The 23889-nt window shown below is 31.8% G+C and overlaps 1 pseudogene; it reads left to right on the top strand.

The window, feature by feature from the left end:
- The window catches only part of LOC141540697 (N(G),N(G)-dimethylarginine dimethylaminohydrolase 1 pseudogene), a 72029-nt pseudogene extending 49796 nt beyond the window's left edge, over positions 1 to 22233 (top strand).
- The last annotated feature ends 1656 nt before the right edge of the window (positions 22234 to 23889 follow it).

Here is a 23889-nt window from a genome sequence, read left to right as displayed (position 1 = left end):
ACCAACAATGCACTAGTGTCACAGTTTTTCCCACATCCCCTCCAACATATATCATTATCTTTTCCTGTTTCTTAGCCAAGCTGAGAGGTGTGAGGTAATACCTCAGAGTTGTTCTAATTTGCTTTTCTTTAATCAGTAGTGATATAGAGCATTTTTCATATGACTATAGATACTTTAATTTTATAGTCTGAAAATTATCTGGTCATATCCCTTGACCATTTATCAATTGATGAATGACTTGTTTTCTTATCATTTTGACACAGGTCTTTATATATTTTAGAAGTGAGACCTTTATCAGATACACTGGCTGTAAAACTTTCTTCCTAGTACTTCTCTTTTTATCTTGTCTCTGTTGGTTTTGTTTGTGCAAAACCTTTTTAAATTAATTTAATCAAAGTTGTCCATTTTGTCTGTCATAATGTTCTCTAGTTCTTCTTTCTCTAAAGATCTGATAGGTAAATTCTCCCTTGCTCTCCTAATTTCTTTATGGTATCATTCTTTATGTCCAAATCATGTACCCATTTTGACCTTATTTTGTTATGGGGTGTGAGATGTAGGAATATGCCGAGTTTCTGACATAGTATTTTATAATTTTCCCAGAAATGTTTCTCAAATAGTGAATTCTTACCTCAAAAGCTGGAGTTTGGGGGATTATCAAATATTAGATTACTATAGGCCTTGAGTATTGAGTCATGTGTATCTAATCTATTCCACTGATCAACAAGTCTATTTCTTAGCCAGTACCAAATAGTTTAGCTGACTGCTTCTTTATAATATAGTTTTAGGTTTGGTACTTCTAAGCTACCAGGTTTTGTAATTTTTTAAATTAATTCCCTTGATGTTCTTGATCTTTTGTTCTTCTGATGAATTTTGTTATTATTTTTTTCTAGTTCATGGTTTGCATTTTAAAGTAATAATCTATTACTACGATACAATTACTTGGGGAAGAAAGGTGGCTATCTGCTAATGATCAAGCAAATTAGCTTATAGGATTTAGTCACATAATGGAAAATAACAGCTCCTGCTGCCTAATCATTAAATATTTTCTTCCAACTCTGACCCTTACTCTGACCAAGCCATTGAAGTAGTCACTATGGGGATAAAAAAGACAAAATTAAGAATAACAAACAATTTCCTTCTTTAAGAAACTTACAGTCTGTGAGACTGAAGAAAATGTGTATCTTCATTTTAGCAAACTCAGAACAATGACTTTAATCCTAAAGTTCATATTCTTGGACCTTTCTGGGGGAGAGGTCAGTCATCTGAAGAATAATTTTGAAATATTCGTAATAGCTCCTAATGCCATTTCTTTCAATATATTATAGTTTTATCTTTTCTTTCCTACAAAAACAAACAAATCAACATTCCAAAACTAATGTAAATCAGGTGATAAAATTAAATAGATTTAAAGTAAAAGTCAGACATGACATTGATCTGTAATGTAATTTTCAATTCATCATGCTTATTAAAAGAATTAAATTGGATTTGTTCTTTAAGAATTGTCAAAAGTCTTTATTATTTTTGGATTTTTAAAAATGATAATAGTCTAATATATTTTACTTTTCTAGCACAATCCTATTCACCATGTTAACCAACATGAATGCTATTTTCCACTAAAAGAGCCAGATTTCATTTCAAATTCTTGTAATAACTTATTTCTGTGTCACTAATAACTTAGGTACATATATTAAGCTAACATAACAATACTTAAATGAGAAAATAAAAATATTTATTATATGCAAATTAAGGTATTATAACGTCAGTAAATTTCTGTGCCTACCTTACTACCTAAAATTAAGAAAAATAAAGCAAAGTCACATTCACAATATGCATAGGCCAACTGGACTGTCACCTTTTGAAAATCTCATTTGAATCACCCATTATAACCAAATTTTAAGAACACTGTTGTAGGAAATATCATATTCTACAGACACCATATTTCATGATTCTTGGCACCAGTCCAGACATCAGTTTTAATTTCGGCCTCCAAAAGACATTTCAACTGACTACTACAAATATTTCAATTTTGACATTTTAATTGATTTGGAGTCTTTTGCAAGCAACAGAAAAATAAGTTATAATACTTACCACTCTCATGAAAAAAGAAATTCCAAACATTTGACACTTGGGATGGAAAATTCACTCATGTTCATGTTTTTCTGGCTTGGAGCAAGAATCAAAACACAAAACTATGGAAAGAGAACTATGGTATGGGAAAACCCATTTACATCCCCAATAGCTACTTTAGGCATCACTAATCTCTCTAACTAGGAGTTTCCTTACCTACAAAATTAAGAGGATGGATTGATAACTATCAAGGTTTCTTATCATTCCAATTGATAATGCATTAAGCCATCAGCAATTAACAAACATTTATTAAATATTAAGCTATATGTGCTTAGTGCTAAAAACAAAAAGACAAAAATGAAATATCACTTCCCCCCAAGAAACTTGTTTTTTAGTTTGTGAGATATTACATGCCACTTCCTACCTAGAGTGGCATATGCCCAAAGATTATAAACAGTTTATTGATATTCCAAGAGAGACAATCAGAAGGCTAAATTGAAAGCATTAAGGATAAAATCAATATGTAATCCCAAAACAAATAAATAATTCTAGGGTGATCAAGATCCTACTCTTATTTGCTAGTGAAAATAACAAAGAGAACTACATTACAAACAATTTTCCCAGTCCTAATTGGATAACTATGGAAAGTAAGCAGAGAAATATTTGCTCTATTCAATTAATTTCAATGAGCATTTATTAAATACCTACTATGTGCCACTTCAAGCAAAGGAAAATCCAAAAATTATACTTAAACTGCTTTTTTGACTTTTTCAAATGATAATCCAAAAGAGATAAATTTTAAAGCAGCATTCCTTTGATCTAATTGTTAAAAGTGATAATGTTTCACTCACTTAGTATATAAACTCATTTTGCTCCATGGCCCTTTCATAGCCATATGTTTAATGAGAAAAAAAATCAATCATGTTAGACAGAAAAAAAGAGGATGTTACTATTATTATCCACCAATATGCATTCATAGTCATTAGAGGTCTCAAGCCTCAGAGGTCTCAATACAATGTCTCCTAGGAACTGAGACTCACAATTCATCTCATAACACATCACTAAACAGCCGTCAGATAGTAAAATAATTTGGTCACAGACAACTAGTTTTCTATCTCCCTTACCATTAAAACATAATCACATGTCTAGTTTAGACAAGATAAGATCCTCATTAGAGTCTCATAAAGTTTGGCCGGCTTGAGTAAATCCCTACAGAATAGAATGCTTTCCTCAAGTATAAGAAACTGAACAGCACATTAAAAAATTATTTCCCCTTTTGTTCTTTGTTATCATTAATGAAAAAGAACTCCTACCCATATGCTTTCATCCATTTTTTGCCAAATTCTAATATCATAAATTGACTTTCCTTCCATTTTTAATACTGACAAATAAGAAACAGCCTTGTTTAAATAGCTTGAGTCTTGCAAAATTTTGGGATCAGGAATCAATAATCAAGCATCAAGATCAACTTCTTCACTTTAAAGTAGAGGACACTGAGACTTGAAGAGATTAATGATTTGTCACATAGATAATAATCCTAAATTTTCTGGATTCAAATCCTGTGCAATTTCTAAAATACATTGCTTATTGCCTTCTTTCCCTTTCCTCTCCTACTTATTCATTTCATTTTATTTTGGGGAAACTCCCTTACAAAGTATATGGAATTGGAATTACTCAATCAAACATTTATTAAATGTCTACTGTGTCAGGAACTGCACTGAGTTCTGGAGATAGAAAAAAAAAAGGAAATATTCCCTGCCTTTGGCGAACTTTTATTCTGGTAGGAAAGATGACACACATACATTCACATGTGTATATGTAAACACACAGGCATACATATATGTAAATCAATTACATATCAAGCATAGCAATGTTTTACTGATACATATGTAAGTGGGCATTCATATATGTGCATGTAAACCTGTATGTCTGTGTCTAAAGATGAATATATATATACATACTCTATAATGTGTGCATGTATATATACATATAAAACATCAAGTAAAATAATCTTGTACAAATCAAATATCAAAATAAAAAAATTCAAATATGTATCCTGAAAAATTGATTAATGGATAAATAGGTAGATAATGATATATAAATAGATCAACCTATATACCTATTTATCTATCATAAACAAGAAGAATATTCTCATACAAATCAAATACAAGATAACTTTTCAGAAATAACACTAAATCCTGAAGGAAAATGTAGATTCCAGAAGTCACATGTGAGGATAGAAAATGTTGCTGGCATGGAGCACAGCAAAAAGAAAAACAAGGACCAAAGATATGAACCATTGCATATAGGGAACAGTAAGTAAACCAATATGGATAGACCATAGTTCCAGTATGTTCTAGGAAGTTAATAGGAGCCAACTAATTATGAAGAATTTTAAATGCCACACAGAGAAGTTTGTTTTTGATCATCGATGTCATAGGGAGTCACTGGATTTTATGGAGAGAGAATGGGACTACAGGCTATACAGCATGATATGTTTAACTCTAAGCCATAGGAAAATAGCCTTTGGTAACTATGTGGTGCAGAGTGATAGAAGTAATGAGAGACTTGAATGGAAAAAAAAAAAAAAACTATTCAGATGGTTATTTTAATAATCCAGGTAAGTAGTGATAAAATCATGAACCAGGGTGGAGTGGTTGTTCCATGAAAGGAGAAAAGTGTCTCTCTTAGAAATTTTGTACAGATAACTATATCTGGCAACTGATCAGTTAAGAAGTTAATGAAGATAATGAGACTATAAAGCTGAGTAGCAAAAAGGATGATAGGATCATTAGTAATACTATATTCATAAATATATATGCTGTTTTACATAATGAAAATAGAAGTATGTATTTTGATGTATTTCATATAAGACTATTTCATAAAATTACTTCATTTTCCATTTTTTTTGCTTTATGTTTTCAGAATCTAGCACAGTATCTTGCATAGAGTATAAACATAAATGAATGTTAGATTGCATTGATTAAAAGTAAAGCAGGACTTGTTCAGCACCTTAGGTTCACTCTATCTCAGTCAAAAAGCAGGGAAGATAAGCTAGGTTTATCCTGCAATATTCAAGTAATTAAGGCAACATCCCTAATATTGCCCCCAGATTCTGCCTGACTACATAGAGTTTAATTGATAATTAGTGTCAAATAGGAGTTAGTTTGAAGACAGTGGAAATAAGCTAACCACTATTATTTCTTGAATTAAGGAAGTCTTGTTTCTTGTATAATTTGAGAGATAACATTAACTGTAATTTTCTTGCATTCTCCCATGTCTGAAAACCAAGAGGCTTGAATGATTCCTAAAATGCTTAACTTCCCTCTACATTAACAGTCACTGCAATTTGAGTCTCTAGGTCATTAAAATAGTTTCTATAATGTTTGCATGGTCCCTTGGAACAGTATGTATTCCTTAAAACACACACACACACACACACACACACACACACACACACACACACACACACACAGAATTAAAAACAAAACTAAAGGGATCAATGAAATCAATGAAAAGATATACAAATGTCAGGAAATCTACCATTTATTCAATAAATTGACTAAAAGTAGGGAAAGTTGCTCAATCTGCTTCATTTGGAGAAAGTCTGATATCTCTGTCAACCTAGTATCAGTAAATATATATATATATATATATATATATATATATATATATATATATATATATATATATATATATATATACACATGACCACTGCCATCACAAAATTAAACAAATTATTGCTTTTATAAGAAATTCATCCATGACTATAATGAGCAACTTTGGAAGAGGAGTTTGAAAGAAAGATAACAACTTATGTTTTGGAGACATTAAATTTGATATGTCTACATGACATCTAATTTGAAATGTTTAATAGGTGATTTTTGATATTGAATTGAAGCTCAGCAGAAACAGTAGCACAGAATATTGTGATTTGGGAGTCATCTGCATTGAAATAATAACTGAATCTAAGGGAAGTGATGAAGTCATCAAGTAGAATAGTACAAAAAAAAAAAGATTGGATGATCTAAGACAGATCTTTAAGGAAATTTTGCAGTTAGTTGTTGTGCAATAATGATGATCCAACAAAGGAAAGTGAAAAAGAACAGTAAGACACATAAGAATATAGAATAGAGAAAAAAAAGTTTCATAAAACTTCAGAGGACATAAGGGGAGAAGAGGAGAAAGTGGTCAGCAAAGGCAAGTGTGGGGAGGAGGTCAAGAAGAGTAAGGATTGCAAAATTGTTGGTGGTTTAGTAATTAAAAGATAATTCAAACTTTTGGATAGAGCAGTTTTATGTTAGTGATAAGATCAGAAATCAGAGGGCAAAGCATTGAAATTGATAGTAGTATAAATTTTACAATTAGAATCAAGTTTTCTAGACTCCATTTACTACAAATTGTGGAAACTAAATTATACTTATAGTCTAGCTTTTTTTTTTTTTTTTTTTTTTTTTTTGGTAAAAGACTATCTTCTTTAAATGAGAATGATGAAATGATGAAAACAACAGTCTAAAAGAGCTTCTTAAACTTTTTATACTTACAACTCCTTTTCTCCCAACAATTTTTTATGTTATTTCAAATATATAGGTATATAAATCAAACATTTACTGATAATAAATCTTTCCTTTGCAATACTTGGCAGCATCTCCCTTAATCCTTATATCTTCAGACTGTAGACAACGAAATTCTCATTTAAATAAATGTGGTAAAGATTTTTTTCTATTTTATTTTTCAAAAAATCTTTATTTTCTTTCCAACTACCATTTTGATCCTGTAGGATAGTCCCAAACTTTCAAGTACTTTGGTCTTCTTTGAGATCCAAAAGAATTTCTGCAGCAGTGTGCTTTTGCTTCCCCTTCCAGGTGCCTTCTCTACTTCCGGAATTTGTTGGTGCCTGGGGCATTAACATTAATGTCCTTTAAAATGAAAGGATGATTCACAGATAACTTCTGTCAGAAGGGGAAAACAAAAGAAAATTTAATTTTGTTCTGGATCCAAAGGACATAAGAAACATAATTTCAAGGGATACTTGGTCAACTTATTTTTCAGTGCTTACAAAGAACAAATGCAGGCCACCAGGAAAATAATTGTAATTTAATGTAAAGTTCTGGTCATCACTAAGTTGTCCTTCCAGACCGCCATCTCAACTCAATCTCCCAGCCAGACTCCTCTCCAGATTCAATGCTGCCTCTTTTATCCTCCCAGAGAATGGGCCTGTGAGAACTCAACGGGGCCTGTGGAAATACTTCAACCAATGAACTTGTTCCTCTTAAAGGTGCAAACTCTTTTAAACATGTAAACTCTCCCTAGAAGTCCAAAGGTGTGAACTCCTTTCAAAGGCCTGAACCAAAGGTGTGAATTCTGAGCGAGAGAATTGTTTAGACAACCTGAGTTCTCACCTTATAATCCTAACAATTTAAGGTCAAAATTTTTAAAAAATATAGTTCAATTCAAATAATATAACAAATGCAAAACTTTTTTGCAGATCCTAAAGCCTATGAAATGCTAGCTATTATTATTACTGTTTAAATCAACTCAATTTAGCCAACATTTATTTAATACCTATTTTGGATAAAGTACTGCCCAAGTCACAGGAATACAAAGTAAAAATTAAATACATACATATATGTATACACATGTGCATGTATACATATACATAAATGTATAGGTATATGTGTGTATATACCTATACTTATCTATCACTCTATCCTCAAGGAATTTACAATCTTTGGGATGTTGCACGGACATTATTTTGGGTATTGTGTGTTGTGGAGTTATCATAATTTGAATCCTGAATGCTTGTGACACATACAGGAAGTAGGTCATACTTTGTTATGCTGACATGAAACTATATCATGAGGTCAGCCCAGCCTCCAAAAATGTAGACGCAACAGTCCCAAAGAATCACATGCAATACTTCTAACCAAAAAAGGATCCATATTCATCTAAGGTACTAAGAAGATGTAACAAATTCTGAGCCTTGTAACAACAAGGATCAAAAGTCTGCAACACCTAGCTGCTGTAGATATGCCATATATGTGAATATTATATAAGTACATATATCTGTATAACTCTATAATTTACAAAACACTTCCTTCAATACAACCTTGTCATATGGGCAGAGCAGTTATTATCACTAATTTACACAAAAGGAAAATGAATTTCAAAAAGATTAAATGCCTTATTCAAGGTCATGTGAATTACATACAGTGCCAGATCTGGAGACTTAAACAGAGCCCTCCTGACAGCAAGTGTAGAATTATTTTACTTGACCACGTTTCCTACTCACAAGCCTCAGAGCAATGTAAAAGATAAATGAACTACATATCATGACTGCTAAATATGTAAGTTCATATATAAAATCCTCTACAGGAAAAAAGATAAATTCTTAAAGTGTAGTAATCTTTCCAATATGCCATATTTCTCAAAGATTGTCAATGGCTCCTTATTGTCTCTAGGATAAACTACAAATATCTAAGCCTAGGTTTTAAGGCATGCCACCTTTAGAATACGATTTACCTTTTTCTATTTACACTCTATTAGTATCCTTTATACACACTACAAAACAGTTAGCCTAGACTTCTAGCTGTTTCTCGGCTTGGTATTTCATTTCTCATCTCTTTGTATTTGTACAAGCAGCTTCCCATACCTAAAAGTTTGCACCATTTTTACATATTTGCCTCCCAGTACTATCATTGTAAAAGATTCAACTCAGGTGTCATGTTCTCTCAAGCAAGTTCTCCCTTATTCCCCTCAGTTATTAATGTTCTCTTACTATTTAAATTTACCTTGTATTTACTAATCTACATAGAGAGTTCATTTTCCAAGTACAATTTAAACACTTTTGGGGAATAAGATACAATTATTTTAGTTGGTCAACATAGTAAATAGAGTGATGCACTTGAATTCAGATAGCTATGAGTTTTAGCCTTACCATAGATATCTATTAACTAGGAAAACCACTTAAACTTTCTCAGCTCAGTTTTTCTTATCTGAAAAATGGAGATAATAATAACATCATTATTGTGAGGATGAAATATGTAGAGCAATTTGGAAACTTTAAAGTACTATGTAAAAGCTAGCTATTTTCTGTCTGATCATTTCATCCTCTTACTCAATTAATACTAATGGAATGGCTTCCTACTGTCTACAAGATCAAATATATGTATGTATGTGTGTGTGTGCATGTATGTGTGTATGTGTGCATGGGTATGGGTTTATGTGTGTGTGTGTGCGTGTGCAATATTGCTTTATGTATATTTTTCTGGGCACATTGTCTCCCTCTTTAGATTATAAAATCCTTTTGTCTCTTTTTGTATTTCAGTACTTACACATGGCATACATTTAATAATATACGTCTACTGATCTCCCTCTGATCTATCAACTTTAGTATTTTATCTCTGGCAACTAGCATAATACTTGACCCAAGTAGGCACTAAATATATTTTAATTGACTTAAATTGATTAATTAATCATCACATTTTCCCTATGTGATCTATAAAACTGGACCTATTTAATTTCTAGACACATTATTTCCATTGTGCTATTGGTATGAAGTTACTAAAATATTATTAGTACCAGTTAATGTTTATGTAGTTAATCTAATTAGATGCCCTGCTCTCTACTGTGTTTGAAATATTTTGACATCTCAAAGAATTAAATGTTCTCTTTTCAGGACTATTTTGTTTCTTTCTCCCCAGTGAAAAAATGACATACAAATATATTTGAATACCCATCTAAGAAGGATTATTAAATGTTTGTGATAGAAATAAGTGAATCAAAAGATGATTTCAAGTTTTTTCAGTGATCATACTAGTGATGTCACTTAAAGTATTCCAGAAAGACAGGATTAATTTACTACCAAGAATACACAATTATTTTTAGACTCAGAGATCATAAGTAAACAATTAAAACTCAACATCACAAAATGTAGCCCTGAGTTTCATAACCAATCTTCTAAGCTTAGGCAACTTCATCAATAAATAGAACAAATCATAATCATAATATGCGCTTCTTTGCATGGATGCAATCACAAGCTACAAATGTTTTGTCTTAGTGGAAACAATAGAAATCATGGCACCTTAGAATAAGGTTTTTTGGTTTGATTTTGTTTTTAATTATTCAAATCTCCAACTTGCCTTTTCCTTTCAGTTCTCATTGGCAGCTTCCTCATCATGCATGGAGCCTGAAGCTTTCTGGATTTGATGAAGTTAAAATACCTAAAGTGGCTTAACTTAAATTTCAGTCAGGGTTCTTAAATCTTACATGTAGAAGGAAGATTATGCTCAGCATTACTGGGCAGATGGTAAAAGCAAAGTAATTAAAAATCCTGTTTTATTACTTAGCATGGTTTTTATAATCATGACTAGAAGGTAATTTAGAATATTTCATTCTAAATAATATTACCTAAAGCAAATGCCTCATTTATACCCTTTAAAAATAGTAACAGAGGATTTAGACTACATTGAAATCTAAAGGAAGACACACTGTGATTTTTACCTTATGGAAAATGTTTCTAAAATTTCTTAAATGCTAAAAATTTGAAATTTTAAATTTATGAAATATTTAATCACAACTAACTTTGTAAACTTGAACATATTCCTTAACCTCAGTGATCCTCATATTCTCAGCTAAGAAATGAGGGATTTATTGTACATATTTTCACTCTTAATTTTTTCCCTACTTAAATGCTATGATATGATTTCATAAAATTTCTTCAGTGAGAGGGGAAGTCTGGCCTTTTAAATATTAGGAAATTGAGGTAGGCCCAGATATTTATCCAAAGTCACTGATAGTTATATTGATTGATGGAGCCAAGATGCAAGTTCTTGCCCAGCCTCTCCCCAAATTCCTTTAAATAATGATGCTAAAATTTTAGAGCATCAGAACTCCCAAAAAGATGGGAGTAGAACATTTGCCAACAGAAGGCAAGTTAGAAGCCTAGCAAAAAAGATTTGTGACAACAGGATGGGAGTCCAATATGCCGTCCCAATGCAAGACACACCAGTCCAACTCCAGCCTACTCATGACCCCCAAATCCGGGCAATATTGGTGACTTCCAGACCACTCAGCCCAGAGACACCAAAGAGAACCTAGAAAGAGTTAAAACTGTGGTATATGTTTATGATGGAATATTATTGTTCTCTGAGAAATGATGACCAGGACCCTCTCAGGAAAAAAAAAAAGCCTGCATAAACTTCCACAAACAAAGTGAAATCTAGTAGTGTAAAAAGGAATAGCCATGCTCTGGGATGACCAGCTATAAAAGACTTTGCTATTCTCATTAATACAATCATCCATGACTACTTTGAAGGACTTAGGGTGAAAAAAATCCAATTCATACCCAGAGAAGGAGTTGATTATGTCTGAATACAGATTGAAGCATTTTTTTTCTCTATGTTCTGTTTTTAACTTAATTTTTCTTGAGAGTTTTTTATTTTCATTAGGATGGGAGATCTATGTTTTCATTCACAACTTGACTTTATGGAAATGTTTTACATAACTTCACCTGTAGTTTCTTAATTGTAGTTGGGGATAAAGGAGAGAACTCAGAACTCAAAAATCTTTTTTTTTTTTCTTTTTTTTCTGAGGCTGGGGTTAAGTGACTTGCCCAGGATCACACAGCTAGGAAGTGTTAAGTGTCTGAGACCAGATTTGAACTCTGGTCCTCCTGAATTCAAGGCTGGTGCTCTATGCACTGCACCATCTAGCTGCCCCAGAACTCAAAAATCTTAAAAGTAAATGTTAAAAAAAAATTGTTTTGAATGTAATGGGGAAATGTTAAATATATAAATAAATAGATCTAAATTTAAAAAAAAATAAAGAGAACCATTAGGAACTGACAATATAACAAAGGTTTTTATGGAGTGGAGTTAATGTTGTTTTTTTTTTTTTTTTTTTTTTTGGTTGTTGTTGTTATTGTTTTTTAATAGGACTTTCTTTACATTTATTTTTACATATTTATCTTGATGTTTGCATTTGTTGTTTTAAATAATCTTGAAAAAATGAATTTTAAAGTTAAGCATATTAACTACTTTTTTAAAGCTATTTTTGTCCTAGTCTGATACTTAGAGAAGCCAATTTAAATCTGTCTTTCCCAAAATAAACTAAAATTATAATGTCAAAAAAGAAGATAGCTACAATGATGTAAGCACCAGATCAAATACCTGAAAAAAAAATCTATGACTCCCTAGTGATTTTCCCAATGTACCATATTTCACATAATTCTGTCTTAAATATAATTTTATGCTTTTAATAGAAAATTATTTTTTAATATTGTTGTAGAAAACCACTTAGAATATTCTTAATATTAACTACAAGGAATATCAATGAGGATGGATATTTTATAGGATAGTAGAAAGAGTATTAATTAATTAATTAAAAGACCTAGTTGCAGGGTGTATACTAGATATATTACCTGATCAAGTAACAACTTCATTGACATTGCATTTCCTCTTTTATAAAAGTAAAATTATAATATTTGAACTATCTACTTCATAGAGTTTAGGGAATAAAGTTCTATATTGATCTTAATCTTAATATTTTAAAACTTCAATAGATCCACGATCTTTTCAATGTGATACCTACCACAGAGGGTGCTAATTTTCTTATATCTGCAACTTTTCATTTTGGACAATTCTTTTCCATATCCTCTAACAAAATCTCCATAGTGTATATATCCAGTGGTAGAGACAGTATTCTTTGTCTTTTAAAAGTAGGTAGGTACCAGAGCAATATTCAGACCATACAACTTTAATTCTTGCTATACAACTAGCCCACTTTCTTTTTTAGTCATATATTTCCTGATACATATATTATATATCTTTTCTTCACTTTCACCATCCAATTTTCCATTTTCCTTTGAGTCTCACTCACTCAGAGATTGTTATATTCTACTATTTTTATCCACACATAATTACTAAGAGAATATTTGTATTTTTTAAATGGCTTGTGTTTGAAATCGTCAAAAGCATTTTACAGTTTCCCACATGAAATCTAGCTCCTTTTTCTACCCTGCTCCCTAGTAAGCACAACACCTTGCCTGTCTACATTTGAAAAATTAAGATGTGAATAGTTATCAATATTATAACTCAATATGTTATTCACAAGTATTTCTATTCCTATTTATATATACCATATTTAAGGGCTGCTAGTTGACCATTTTATGTTTCGCCTTTCTTGAGGACAATCTGATTAACACCAAGTGACTCTTATATTTCCAGTACTTTCTCTGTGAGCAAATCTTTCCATTTCAAAGTATTTCTTCTGTTGTTGCTATAGCAAGTACTGTAGTAGCCACAATCCTACTGTTAAAATGTCAAAGAAAGAGGAAATACTAGCTGCCTTTTGAGATTTCACATAATATACCAAAGGAAAGAAGATATAAGCAGAAGGAAGCCCTATATTTTGCATAGGTACAAGGAAAGCCATGAATTCACAGCTTGTCACCAGGTGACAAGCTTCTTTTTCCAACTGAACACATCAGAATACCCATGGATAGTTCTCACACTTTGGAGCTGACAAGAGCCTATATGGGTAGAGATTTCCCCTTCCCCTTTAGTATATATTCAGTGTTCTGGCTCACCAACCAATTTTAGTGATGACAGGGTAAAATCTGAGTCAGTATAGTCAATAAGAAATAGAGGATATTTGTGCATGCTCCAAAGTGGGGAGAATCCATAATTCTCATCATTTACATCTAGAAACAAACTCAAACTAAACTTTATTATATTTTACTAGAAGACCAGCTAAACATGATCTAATGGAAAAGGTAAAATAAAGGAGGTACGGCACTCATTCTGAAACATCCTCATATATCCCTCAGAAACCCAATTTGCTAATAGTAATATTGTCATAGGCTTTTCCCAGAGTTTTATTTGCAATTTTTAAATTGATATTCATTCATGATATTAGTGCTTAGTTCCCCTTCTTGTTTCGTTCTTGCCTGGTTCAAGTACTAAGAGCAAATTTGTCTCATAAACGTTTTAAAGGCCTTTGTTTTTCTTTCTAAATTTAAATAATAATTTCTGTATTTCAGGTATTAATTAATTATTAATTCCAAATTTATAAATAATTTGCTAGTTCTTTTATATATAGTTAAAATCAAGAAAAATAATATGCACTAAGACCATGGTCATGTAATTGGAAAGAACAACAATATTACAAGTGAAACTGGATGTTGTAAAATTGTGACTGAGATTGGGCTCAAAGAAAATATATAAAAATGTACCCCTTTTCTTCACTGCAGAGGTAAGAGACTATGACTGCAAAATACTAAAACAGATGTGGAATAGTGTGTAATTTTCAATGTGGTTGAAGTGTTGACTAATATTCAGTGTCCCTGAAAAAAAGTCTTTTAAAAATTCATTGTTATAAAAATGATTTTTACAGAGAAGGATATTATATATCTATGTCTATATACATGTATATATATATATATATATATACATCTATGTCTATATACATATATATATATACAAGCATATTTAGGAAATGACAGAAACAAGCTAAATCAAATGTTGTTTTAAATAATGACACTAAAGAATATTCAATATAAACCCCTTATGTAAAAAATTTTCACAGAGATAGAACAAGAGAAATAAACAGAATAAAAATATTACATTCAGGATCAAATAATAAAATCATTTGTTTAGCTCTTAATCAAACATTACTATACTACTATACAAAATTTCCTACATTTGTTCCCCTCCATAAACACTTTCTTCCAGTGGTAGATGGCCTCTTTGTTGTTTCTCTCTAAAAATATCCCACCCAATTCTGTGTCCTTTTACTGGCTATCTCTCCAGCTTCCCTGACTACTTTCAAGTATGAGTTTAAATCCATTTTCTGCAAATATTTCCTAAATCTTAATAACCTTCTTTCTGGATCAATTTATTCTGTATAGGTCATAATGTGTACATTATTATTTACATTTAATCCTGAACCTCTTAATATTAGGTACATTTTTTTTTTGCTTTTCTTTATACCTCCAGACCTAAAGGGAGAAAAAAAGCCAAGGGAAGAATAGTCCATTAGTTGTTATGGCAATGCTTAAGATGACAACTCCTTAGTTAAAAAATAAAAGACTTCCTTAAATGCCCCTGTTAAGATTTTCCAAGTTTAGCCAGCTAATTCTTCTAAACTTATTCATCATAACAAATAGTTATAACAATATTCATCACTCAGAAGGGGATTCAGTGCCTGATAAATAGGATAAATAGTAGATGTTTAAAAAAAAAAAACTCTTTGACTAACAACTAATGTTTACAAAAGTAAAAGGGGAAAATGTTTTAAATATATATATATTTTAGATTTATTTCTGTTGATTTCTATAGCCCGATGTTAGTTTTTCAATATAGTTTTCTTTATGACTGCTATACAAAGTATTATCTATCCATCTCAGTTTTTGAGTTGCCTGCATATTTCATGACCATACCTTAATCCAAATCATTGACAATATTTAAAGGCACAAAGCCAACATAATGGACAAAGGTTCCACATTAAGCTTATAAAAATATGATATTTATAGGTAGTTTAAGAATTGTATGATTCATAATATCCTCTATCCTTTCTCCCACTAACCTGTAACTGTCACTACAGAATTGAAAGCAAGTAATACAGGGGGGGAAATCCACCATTTTATGAATCATCTAACTATGAAACTTCCCATATTTATACTTGTTCTTGGAGAGAAGAAATAGTCTAACACTGGAACCATATTCAAAACCTTTCCTGTTTTTAAAAATTTTCCAAATCTTATGTTTCATTGACAGATCATTTGTATGGCACAATGATGGATTGGCATAAACTTGATATGCAGAGCAATTGAACGCATCTACTGAGTTTCCATGGTGTCCAAAATAATGTGTTAGATTACAAAAAGAGATGCTTACCCTTCTCCCCTCTTTCTCTGGAGGTCTATCTATTTCTGTCTATCTCTGTCTGTCTCTCTGTGTGTCTCTCTGTCACTCTCTCTCTTTCTGCCTCTCTGTCTCTGCCTCTCTGTTTCTTTCTTTCCTTCTGTGTGTATCTGTGTAATTATGAGTCTGTCTTGCTCTGCCTTTCTGTCTCTTTCTGAGTGTCTTTTATCTTCTCTCTCTGCCTCCCTTTTATTTTGTTTCTCTCTCAAAATGGCATAATGAATCTAAATATGTTATATTAAGCATGATACTTGACCTTTCAACCTCATTTTTCTCATCTATAAAATGAGATATTGTCTTAGTTGGTCCTTTTGGCTCTAGATCTCTGATATTTTGATCTTAAGATTGCTTTAACAAGGAAAAAACTAATGCTCAATATCCAATTGCACATATCAAAAATAAGCAACATAAATAAACTTAAATGTTTCTAAGTCCTGCTATAATACTATGGCAAAAAATATTTACCATAAAAGCAACTGTAACATATGGCCATTGTCACAGTTTTCTCTTTCTCTATTGAGAATGTCATGTAGCAATGAGTAATGGTAACAGATACTGACCTTTTTCAGATTGTTACAGAAAATGTAAGAAAAGAAAGTTTGTTCTATTTGCTTTGATAGTGAATGTCTTAGGTTATATGTACTAGTAGGTAAATATTAATTATGACTAAGTCTGAGAGGCATCATATCTTTACTTAGCATAGATAAGCATGTAAATTATTGACATTTAAATAAACCCTTCTAACCCTTTCAGTCTAACAATGAAGATTAAGCTCCTGGGAGGATCATATTGATTCTTCTTATACTGTTCATTAACAAACATTAAGTGAGTATCTCCTGTGTGCCATTTATTGCATTATGCATAAAAGATAATTTCAAAGACTAACTTCAATAGAATTTCAAGCTTTTTTTAGAAGTAGTGCCTGTTTGTTTGTTTTTTTTTTAATCAAACTTTAAAAAACAATTTTTACATATGGAGAGAGGTATTTTTTTAATATGTTGTTAATGTCTTTATTTTCATTATATTTCACCACTGACACTTTTCCCTATCTCTTTGAAATTCTCCAGGTAGGTAGTAGAGTGGATAGAACTATGGTCCCAGTATCAGGGAGGCCTCAGATCGTATCTAACCTCAAACATTTATTAGCTCTATGACCCAAGTTAAGTCACTAAACCTTTCCTGGCCTAAAGTTCTTCAACTGTAAAATAGGCACCTATAGACAAAAATTTTTATGAGGGTTAAATAAGATAATGTTTTTAAAGCATTTTGCATATCACTTGGCATATAGAAATGTTCAGTAATAGTTATTTCCTTCCTTCCTCTATTATGGAAAAAAAAACCAATCAAATTAAGCTAAAACATCTGATGGAGAAACCATTTCTTATTTTAAAAATATCTTCCTGGTCTTCCCTCATCTTTCTGTTTTAAGGTAGAAGCTATATTTCCATGAATATATTGACTATTCCATTACTCAGTATAATTTCTTTTTTGTGATCTTTTCATTTACATTGTTATTATGTTCTCTTGAGTCTGTTTTGTTTTTTCTTCATAGAAATCTTTTAATATGTATTTGTATATTTCATATAACTAAAAACAGTTTTCAATCATTTGATTTTTCCTTAATACTTAAGGGAATTTGATCATGTAAGTGTCCCCCTCCTCGAATTCTATTATCTTATATGACTAACCTGTAATAGCTATTGCTTTAAAAGATGAGGGCTTAATTCTCAGTTCTACCTATTATGATAGGAGTTTATATATTCTAGTGTCCCTTGACTGAAAAGATTGTTTGTTTTGGTTTGTTTATTTTGTTTTTAGGGAACCAGTCCTCAGTTGGGTAGATTTGTAGCCTGTTAAGTCAACAAGATAGTCACTAAGGGATGCTTAGTTGAGCTCTTTTCTTGAAGTATAAGTCAGGGTTGCTATGGATACCTAAACCAAAAAGCCTTGGGAAAAGAGACCTGGACAAATCTACTTGGAGATGATAGAATATTAACTACAAAATTGCACATTAATGACTCCATTTTCCAAAGGAAGGCTCTCTTTGTGTGGGACTCATCTTGTGCCTGTAATTAAGGGGCAAAAAGAGGACCTTTACAATAACTGTAACTGCAAATGTCAGTTGGATGGGAAAAATTGTCATTTACTATTAGTTCTGCTTGCATTTAAAAGCAGCCTGACACAGAGCCTTTAAAATGTATTTTTAACTACTTTAGTCCATCCAGTGGCTATTTTGTAATTAATGTTGCTGTTTGATTACAAAGTAACATTTAAGAATAACATCAATATTAGATAAAAAATATTTAGAACATACACATCTCTGTCATTTCTTTTGCCAGTGAAGCTATTCATAGGACTAATTTGCTTAAATAATTTAACTATAACAGGTTCTATGAATAATATTCATGTGTCTATACATACATATTTATACTTTACACATGTACAGTATAAATATGCATATTTATTCATACATCTACTCATGTATATAAATATATATTTTTAATATATGTTTTTGTTGCTCAGTCATCCAGCTAGATCTGACTCATTGAGACTCCGTGGACTATATCTTCTATGACTTATCCATCTTGGGTACACTGAATAGCATAGCTCACAGTTTCATTGGTCTCTGCAAACTCCTCCACCACAACAAGGTTGTGATCCAGAAAGGGATTTATAAATAACTATATATGTGTGTGTGTATGTGTATGTGCAAATACATATTCATATATGTATGTATATATTGTTGTTTAAACTTATATGTATATGATGTTTTTGTATACATCTGAAACATGTTAAAAACAGAACCCATTTTCTTTCCCCAACACCATCTCTTATCCTCCTTTCTTCAGATTTTCTATACTTTCAGTTATCCATGCTTTGAACAACTGTATATTTAACTCTTAATTTATGCTCATTCAACATAAACCATTTTTCCCATATCTTGTTGGTTCTAATTTCACAACTTCTCTTACATATGTCTAATTCTTTCTATTTATATAACTACAACACTGATGCAGGCCCCTCATCCCTCATTCATGACTATTAAAGTAGATTTCTTACAGATCTTCCTAATTCCAATATCTCTTTTCCCTATCTTCTAATCAGCTATTGAAATAATTTTCTTAAAGGGCAGTTTTGTTCAATAAACTCCATTTGCTCCCTCTTACCTCAAGAATAAAATATAAAAATCTTTGAAATTCAAAGCCCTTCAAAAGTTCCTAGACTGCTTACAATTTAATCTCTTTGACCTACTCTATATTATCACAACTAATCACTCTTCTTGCTCCTTACCAATGATACTCTTTCTTTCAGGCTGAGTCTCATACCTCTAATGCCTTCAAGAGTCAGCTTAAATTCATCTTCTACAGGAGATCACTGCCAGTAATTATCACTTCCTCTATCCTCAATACCTCCTTGCTTCAATCATCTTCCATTTATACTCCATATATTTCCTAGTATGACTTTTTACAGATAGTCTTCACAATCAAAATGTGAAATCTTTGATCTTGAGGGTTGGTTTTTTGTTTTGTTTTGTTTTTGTTTTATTTTGTTTGGGCTGTTTTCCCTAATACTTAACCCAGTGTCAGTAGCACATTTTAAAAGGTTTATACATTATATAATACATTTAAACTTATTGATACACACATAATTTCATTGATAATTTTATATGTAAAACCTGCAGACTTTTATGCATGTATATGGGGAGGGAAGAGGTCTGAAAAAAACAAAGACAGACAGAAAGACACAAAGAAATACAGCGAGGTAATAAAAATAAAGTGACAAAGTTATATAGGTTACCAAAATTACTTGTAGGTTAATTCTCAGTCTTGATTCATTCCCATATTTAATGTTGTTATCCCAAATTCTTGAATACTCCAGGAGTGGCTTTGTATATTTTCTTATAATTTTAATAAAATTTCAATATTTCTTCACTTAATCAAACTAAGCATAGACTCCCAATATTTTGTCATATATAATTAATTAATAAATTGAAAAAAAAACTTTTTTACTCATTTGTACTCATTCATATACTACCTGTATGTGAAATTCCTTCATCTCCTAGGATTAAATGTAAAAATTCTTACACATATGCAAAACAAATTTAATAAAATTTAATTAAAATTACATAAATAACAAAATTAAAATTTAGGTTATTATTTGCAATATTTTATCTGTAAGAATAATAATAGATAGACATTAAAAAATCTCTAATGGGAGGTAAAACTTCACATATGAAAACATAGTTTCTAACTATTTAGTTCGAAGACAATTTGCAAAAATCTTTTTTTTTCTCTGAAAACTGTTACAAATTTGTTAAAGAAAGAAGATATTTCTATCTTGTTTTTCAGTTCAGTTTCACTCTTTCTCCAGATATGACAGGAAAACTTTAGCTTCTTTCAAGAACTGTCTTAATAGACAGTTCTTTCTCTTCTTCCATTTATACTGCATATATTTCCTAGTAGTGCTTTTTACAGGTAATTTTTACAATTAGATGTGAAATCTTTGCAGTCAAGGGTTGGTTTTTTGTTTTGTTTGTTGTTGTTTTATTTTGTTTGGACTTTTTTCCCTAATACTTAACACAGTGTCAGTGGCACTTTTCATACTCATTTTCTAAAATACACTTTTTAATAATTCTTCATAAAATAACAGCTTTGCTAGAAACAACTTTCTCAACTTCATTCTGTCTTAGATGAACATAGATAAAAAAATCCACAAACTTTTTTGCTTCACATCAAAAAGTACAACATTATATTAGCCAGTTTGCCCACGGGGTCAACCTTACTCATTGCCTGCATTTCTAGTCTCTCTGGTCACTGCTGGAGGTCATGGCCATTCTGGTTACCTCTCCACCTTTCTCTGCATCAATCACATAGTTGTTCAGGGATTTCCTGAGTTCCTTTACTAGCACGTGCTCTAGAGCCATAAGGGCAACTAGAAGATTTTTCTCCCCAGCCAAGCTGAAGCATCAACTTTATGTAAGGGTGGTCAAGGATAAACTGAGACTGTAAGTGGTAGAGTTGCTGACAGACAAAAGCCTACCTGATATGGTCATGGTGTGCAAAAAGACAGCCTTCCTGTTCTGGAGTGGTGAGCTGATAAATGATAAAAGGAGCATTAAAAACCCCTCTAGCTTAACACAGTAGAGATTACAGATGGAAACACAATCTTAATGCTGAAGATGTTTTATTCACAGGCAGGGGGTTTTGTGGGGGGGGGGGTCTTTCCAAAAGAACAAAGATGAAATCCTAGATGATACTTTCAAGGCTTATGCTGTTTCAACAATGCCAGTGAGTGATATTCTTTTTCTTTCTCTTTTTTTTTAATAATAGCTTTTTATTCTCAAAATATATACAAAGATAGTTTCACTCTTGCAAAACCTTGTGTTTCAATTTTTTTTCTCCCTTCCTTCTCCCCAAGTCTTCCCCTAGACAGCAAGCAATCCAATATATGCTGAACATGAGCAATTCTTCTATATAAATTATCACAATTACCATGCTACATAAGAAAAATCAGATCAAAAAGGGAAAAAATTGAGAAAGAAAACAAAAATCAAGTAAACAACAACAAAAACAACCTGAAAATACTAGATGTGAACCATATTCATTCCCCATAATCCTCTTTTTGGATACACATGGCTCTCTTTAAAGGCTATTGGAATTAGCCTGAATCATATTATTGTTGAAAAGAACCACATCCATCACAATTGATCTTTGCATAATCCTGTTACTATGTACAGCAACTATTGATTTACTTAGCATCAGTTCATGTAAGTCTCACTAGAATCTTTCTGAAACCATCTTATCATAGGGTAATATTCCATTACATTCATATATTGTAACTTATTCAGCCATTCTCCAAGTTAAGGGCATCCACTCAGTTTTCAGGTCTTTGCAGTGGCTGATATTCTATATTTAAAAAGTTTCTGCAGCAAGACTGGACCCAACCTGATCACCACTGGCTGAAATGAATCTGCACCAAAAAATTCTCAAGATCACATAGCAGATGAGTGACCTTCACTATAACAAAGTGACTGTGACTGATGATGTGCAGCAAACTATTTAAACATCCTAAACAAAGCTCATACCTTCTTGGACAACACTTACAAGAGTACCCTGAGAGTGCTAAGGTATTTGAAAAAATGAAAAACCATATGTTGATACCCGTCACCAACACCGAAGTAGAAAATATATGTGGACTATTCACCTCTAATTCAATTTTGATTAACAAAAAGATAGACTTGTGAATACACAGAACCCCCTAATTGTCACTAGCAATAATGTAGGTGCAAGGTTGTAATGTTCTCTCTAAAATTTAATCTTCTCTTATTGCCATTTTCCTGGAGTCTCTGGAAGCAGCCTTAGTTTCAGTTCAGTAATCACCACAAGTGCAGCCAAGGATTAAGGTCCAAATCATTTATTGTCTCTTTCCAAGTCTTGTCTCCTTTCCTGTGGCCCATTAGCTTTCTTATAGTTCAGATCCTTAACTATTTCCTTCCTGGGGCTGGGCAGCTTTTCAATCCGGCCTTGCTTCCTGAGAGTGTGAGCTCCTGCCTGCCTTCTCTGGCTTCTGAATCTCCCTGACTGAATTCTGGCTGAAGCTCCTAGCTTATATATGCTCTCTTATCAAAGATGTGAATCTTATAGAACTATAGTAAGTACTAAGTACAAGTACTAAACTAGAGAACTGTTAAGCACCATGCTAATTTAGATAACTATTGTCTTTAACAATGCCACTGACTTAGCACCTTGTTTCAAGTTCTGGCCCATAACACAAGGTCAGTGACTCAGTACCCATTTTTGTTTTGATTGATAATTTGCTGTACCAAGATGCTACTAATCTGTGTTTACAAAAGTTAATTCTTATTCATTCTATTTCATAATTTGCTTCTCTCTCCAACCCAAGTGGTGTTTAAGTTATGGATCTACAGTTGAATATTTTGGAAATATGAACTTAACAAACTATTAAAACGTGATTGGAATAAAGAAATACTTATCTTGAAGATTTTCAGAAAATTATTTGAAATGCCCATATATTCAGAAGAATTTCTTGGTCAGATAATCTCTCTTCTATGTCAACAGAATTTCTATAGAATTTCTTTTCCTATTTATCTTCTCTCTCAATTTTCTTAATTTTGTCTCTAATAACATTTGTCTTTTTTATATCCCTGATACTATAGGCATTTAAATGTTTATTGACTATAACAGATCTAGAATTGAGAAGGCCTTTCATTTTACAGATAAGGAAACTGAGGTCTTCCCTCTTTTTAATTATTGGCTTCATGTCTTTTGCCCTCTCACAGTCACCTTGACATTGACTCATCTTGAGCCTCTAGGTAGTAAAACTTTAGCCAATGTATTGTCATGCAATTCCACTCTGGACTCAATATAATCTGCCTTATTATTATTACAACTTCTGCCTTAAGGAATGGGTAAGTGGGTTCCTGAACAGAATTACAACACAAATCAGAGGAGATTTCTCCATATCCTCATTGCTCAACTTTTTCATTTTTATCATATGCATCTGATCATATACATCTGATTATGTATATCCTATAAGTGAAATATTTGTTGGGCATTGCTATATTTCAAGTTGTCAGAGATAAATAATCCAAAATTCAAATCAAAATAGGGAACTAAAATACTAACAAGGGAGAGAATATTGATCATATGTTGGGGAAGGCAGAAAGGAACTTGAACCCAATGGAATTAGTTAACCCTTTCATATCTAATCTGACCAGAGACAGATGGACTGACTTTCAAATTTCCATGTCAGAAAAAAAAGGGAAGAAGGAAAAATAAGTAAGCTTAGTTTAGTAAATAATTTATTAACTCCATTCATTATTACAATTTGATGACCTTGTAACCCTGAGTATTTTTAATCAATTGTAAAGTGAATAGAA

This window comes from Sminthopsis crassicaudata, chromosome 4 (assembly GCF_048593235.1).
Source record: "Sminthopsis crassicaudata isolate SCR6 chromosome 4, ASM4859323v1, whole genome shotgun sequence".
In the NCBI taxonomy this organism is placed as follows: domain Eukaryota; kingdom Metazoa; phylum Chordata; class Mammalia; order Dasyuromorphia; family Dasyuridae; genus Sminthopsis; species Sminthopsis crassicaudata.
The sequence above is the reverse complement of the archived record's forward strand: the minus strand, read 5'-3'. Positions and strand labels throughout refer to the sequence as shown.